A 6,000-nucleotide genomic window follows, 5' to 3' on the forward strand; every position below is an offset into this window, starting at 1 on the left:
TTGGCTGATAGCAAATTTGTCGGTGAAAACCTCCGACGAACTCGTTGATGAAACGCCCCCCAGTACAGACTACAAGTTGTAAAGGCATGTGCCATGATACCATGGAGTTATAAATGACATCATTTTGTTTTCACATTTCACTCTCTACAGCTATATAGAACACCTAAAACTGAATAACATCTACATGTACAGAGTTTACACAACCTGGTATGTACTGTACTATACAGTACGTGTACGACCTTTCATTTTGTGTACATGTCTCAGTGTATGAATACTCATGTACACTATACATTGTACACTTGTTATGTAAATGCTTCCAAGGTATCAAAATTAGTGTACAATATAGTCACAGTTCATTCTACTGGGCATCATTCTTTTTCTTTCTTTTTTTGACAGGAAATCCTAGAGACTTGTATTCCACAGTAAAAATGTATTCTCCAAATCATGCTGTGCTGTACATATAAAAAACAAACAAACAGACAATCCACAAACTTTCTTTACTCCACCTATGAAGTGCACAGAAGGAAAACTGGCTGAGCACATTCACACTGTGAACCTATGGGTGTATAGATACATGTAGACCAAATCAGTTTTAAACACCGCAATTTATAGAGGGAGGTCAGCTATAAATTGGCAGTTTCTAACATAAGAAGAAAAGATGATTCAATCATTTGTACATGCACAATATGTATGCAATGAGTCAGGTGCATTGCTACATATGTTACTGCTTAAATTAACTAAAATTGCTATATTAAAGGAATACTTAAGGCCAAGTAAAAAAAGAAAGTAGTTTCTCGTCCGGGTTTTTTGAGCAAGGCGATGAGGGAGGTCCTTACTATTTGATATCTTACTATTTTTTCAAGGATCGTCAAAATGAAAGTAATATGTGTTTCTCGTCCGGTAATTCTGAGAAAGGTAACGAGAGAGCTTCATGCATGCAGAAATACATTTGCTTTTTCTTTCCACTACAGATGTCAAGGGAACATGACCATCTTAATACTGGTATTTAGTGTTGTAATGGCTTTTCTGATACCAGTGTACTTGCAATTCTGATGTATTGTGCTATAAATTGAAACAGGTATAAAACATGTCATTCAACAAATGTACGACTGAAATAAATTCCATGATATTCAAAACACTGCTTTATTTATTGGTGATTGTGACTTTTTGTGTCCACACAGCTGGTATGTATATCTGCAGTTCTTCACAGTACAATTGTAGCACATTCAACTGGAAACTGGCTTGTACAATTGCAGATGGATGTCAAAATGATACTGATATGGCATTCTAGCATTAAACATTTAAAGATGTTTTTTCATGTTCTAAAAAGACATTTGATAATCACTCATTATTTGGATGATGAATGATTGTATAACAGTACACTATACAGATGATACCCAGTACCACTCACGGCTGTGTCCGTGAATTTACATCGTGAAGAAAAGTATCCCGCAGAAATACGAGACAAACCAGAATCTGTGGAAAAGTTATTTATTTTGTAGATACACCCATTTAATAATTCTACATTTGCTGGAAAAGCGCATTCATTTTCTCTTCAAAATAGAATGTATCGCCGTGACAGACCAGGGGATGGGGACCCTGGACAGCTACAAAACACGCACACTTTGCCGATATACGGTGCGGCACGGCCACTGCACTGGCACCAGGGAGGTGTGGACCTCCCTGCTGGCACCGTACCTTCTGACACTGCACACACATGCACATAGTCACAATGACATGAAAATGTATACAAACTCGATACCGTACAATCCTCACAAGCATTTGTACAGTACAATTCATCCGCTTAAAAATATCAGAAACGGGGAAAAATACGAACAACGCGCGAAATATGCGTGGAATATCAGCGATTGTTCGCAAAAATGTTGCCGCTATCGCGTTCACGACGTACCGAGTGCGCTGTACATCATAAGCCCCCATTTATGGCTGAAATAGACATTAACATAAAATAAAGCAGCACCTAAATTGAACATGTACTGCAACGTCGATATTTTCGTGCAATTAATTTTTCACGCTGACCGGCTCAAACACATACCGGTATACGCAGGTTCTTAAATTCGTGCTGCGCTCTAGGCAGACAGTCCATTCAAAATGTGCAGAGAAAATTGTGAGGTTATTTCCGCGGGCTTCAGAATTTGGGCTAGCCAAAAGTAGCACAAAATGCACAAAAATTAACATACCAGTTACCACGAAAATTTCTATGTTCACAGTATATACTGGTGTGTATACTATTATCTAGCACCTGTCACTCTATTTATACATCATGTTATGTACATACTGTAATCACTGTACATACTGTACAAAGTGTACATGCAACAGCATGCGGTGACATAAAATGCCCATAGCCCACTTCTCAGTATGACACGTATGCAAGATCATTCGGCACATGTACAGTGTAAACCACAAACACACACACATACACTAATTGTACATGTATGCACATGCACACACACACACACACACACACACACACACACACACTATGTACAGAAACTAAATATCTAAATTCACTTGTACAGTGTACAGTATGGTGGAAGTATAAAGTACAACTTATTGCATGCTATGTATGTATGCAATTTATCATCTCTTCTAATCATATGCATACAAATCCAGGTGTTTCATAACTTCATTGCACTAGGCAGTGACTGGCTTCATGGCAACCAGGGGCCCGTTTCATAAAACTTGTTATCAGTGGCAGTTAACTGCCACATTTCTATGACAAATTTGCTCTCAGCCAATCAGATGCAAGGATTTCAGTAGCTTGTCACATCTATGACAACTTGTCACTGATGACAAGTTTTATGAAATGGGCCCCAGGTGTATTTAGAGCATGATGGGTGATATTTAAATGTTTAACAATACTAAAATGACAACTAGTATTCACAAACAGATGATGAATAACACTTGGCAAAGATCTTCATACCTGTATATTGAACAATGTGAATGGAATCACTAAAACTCCCAACAAGAACTGTCACTGCACTTATTTTGAAGCTAAAGAATTTGTATTACAAATATAATATGCACACTTCATGACCAGAAGAAAAGCTATCATACCAACATAATAGTCCATGGGCCAAGGCTCGAAAAATGGGTTGTTGGTACCACCTGAGGTGGCAAAACCTTTTTGGTGTCATTTTGTTTGTCGGGCATAGATATGCTTTATCAAGCTATGATAGCATTTGCAAATGAGTAGCTTAGTCATAATAAATGATTTTTTAACCAATTTGGTCTCGTTTTTATATCCCTATACTTCTGAATCGAACATAAACCGCTATCCAAAGAAGAGCACTGTATTCTGTATGTTCACAGGTGTTCTGTTGTAAACGCGGTGCGCTTAGTCTTTATTGAAGGCAGCGAAGGGAATATCCAAAGGGTTATGATGTCCACAGCTGTCATGCGGTGCGCTTAGTCTTTATCTAGACCAATGTACCATTATCATATCTAAAGTTCCTCATAAAGGGATTATCTATACTGTTCTTATACTACCCTCTCAACAAATACATCAGTTTTAAACAAAAATCACCCTGTTCATTTACAGTATTATTCATTACAATGTATTGTAGTGTACCGGTACATTGTTTTTGCATTATCTTTTATTGTTGGATGGAAATAAAGCGACATTGGCGTGGTGTTAGCGTTTCCACCGTAGCGTTTTCACCGGAAAATGATAAATAATTGAAAAATACGGTAAAATTCACGAGGAATTGCTTTTGTTGTTGTTGTTGTCCTTAGATAAAAGTTGTACACTGTATCATAAGCTTTGGCTATTCCCTTCCCCGTCTTGAATAAAGACTAAGCGCTATGGACATCATAACCTTTGGATATTCCCTTCGCTGCCTTGAATAAAGACTAAGCGCACCGCGTCTACAACAGAACACCTGTGAACATACAGAAGACAGTGCTCTTCTTTGTATAGCGGTTAGTTTCGATTCAGAAGTATAGGGATATAACAACGAGACCAACTTGGTTAAAAATTCATTTATTATGACTAAGCTACTCATTTAGAAATGCTATCAGAGCTTGATAAGCATATCTATGCCCGACAAACAAAATGACACCAAAAAGGTTTTGCCACCTCAGGTGGTACCTATATCTGGCCTGGCCCATGGACTATAACAAATGTATGCACATGCTAACAACCTGCCCTGTACATTCCAGATCTACTGTATGGACAGCAGGTAAAGTGTATCAAGTATCAGGTGCACAAGTGCAAAATTCCTGTAAAATTGAGGGAATTTTTAAAAGCATTTGGTAGGTACAATGTACATTGTAGTTTTGATACAGCTTGGACTCCCGTTATTAAAAACAAATTCCTCGGGATCAGCAGTTTTCTTTCGTTATTACTAATTTCGATTTTGTTTCAATTTCAAATTAAAAACAAACAATAAAAACTACACAGAGTGGATAATGCTGTGGCCTGAATTTGTAATCTGTTGTAACAGGAACTTCGTCATAACTGTGTTCGTTATAACAGGAGTGAACTATACAGCTCTACAGAACACACAAAACCCCTGAATGCACACATAACCGTACAATGTACACGTACCATGGTACATACAGTATGCACATGTACCAAAACATTTGGCATAAAATGGATAAATGGCAAATATTGCATAAAGAGGAATTTTTTCCATAGATAAATGATGCCACAAAATAAACTAGACACCTGGTCTGTGAGTGATTGGAGAACATGGACATGAACATGGATACAATGTTCTATACACCTGCCATTTACAGTGTACACTGGACTGTATGCATGCAAGAGTGCATACAGTATGAGTGAGACCCTGTTGCTACGCTCAACCAGGTACACTTGCAGCACATCAAATGCAAACAAACAGAAGGGGTTTCCCCTTCTACATCCCAAGGCATTCAACTATTTGCGCATGTACAACACACCCTTTCAATCAATATTCTATGCAGTGCTATATTGGATTCTGGCATGCATGCTCTGATGCATTTAATTCATAAAACTGGGAACAAATCACACACACACACACACACAGGCTTTACAAACGCGCGCACACACACACACACACACACACACACACACACACACACACACACACACACACACACAACACAACAATAATAGGCCACACGCATCGGTAGCTTGCATGCAGTACAGAAATTGAAGCCCGCACACCGGCACAAATATAATTAATGACATATTGAAAGTCTTTAATTAACAGCCCTTTGTGATATACTGTTTTACATAAAATCTTAATTGCAAATTACAATGTAATTTTGTATTCATGTTTGGTACAGTCCATGTATTTGGAAGAGTCTCTCAATTATAAACTTGCCCTTGTAGCAGCTCAACTTTTCTCTGCTTCTCTCTCCTCCACAATCTCCTTCTCTCCGCTCCGACCTCTGATCTCCGTCTTCCACACATGCACTCTCTCTCTCTCTTTCTCTCTGTAGTTGTGACCCTCTCCAGTGTTTTGTTTTCCCCTGACAAGTTTCCTTATCAGGTAATTATGTATCTCTCGCATGATTACTCGCGAGCCTCCGCTGGCTGGTGTGTTTATCCTCAATGTTATTGATGACGGATACAATTCCTAGTATTGAAAGCCACTCAGCATAATATTTCTCTCTCGTGGCCGATCCCAGACACCGCTGGATAAGCACATGACTTCTGAGGCAGCCGCCGTATAATGGGTAAAGATAAGGCCGCCGATTGATAATATCCAAACACAGTAGACCCCTGTCAAAAGTGACAAGGGATTTGTAAATTTCTTTAACCCCATTGTTTCACCGCTTTCTGGAGATGTGAGTCATCTCCCGGCAGAGATTGTGTATAAATAGTGATGCTGAATATTGTGAAACAGTTACTCGCACCACGACTCGTCCTTGTGATAGTATACCTCCTCGAAATAAAGCTGCAATACCTCATGCACTTCTTGCGTACCCCGAGTCTGATTTCTCTACAACTTTAATTAGTGAGTAAGGGTGACTGATCTGTGTATAATTGCATCT

Source organism: Diadema antillarum, unplaced genomic scaffold (assembly GCF_040938485.1).
Source record: "Diadema antillarum isolate AM-2024a unplaced genomic scaffold, OU_Dant_1.0 seq00000798_RagTag, whole genome shotgun sequence".
NCBI lineage: Eukaryota > Metazoa > Echinodermata > Echinoidea > Diadematoida > Diadematidae > Diadema > Diadema antillarum.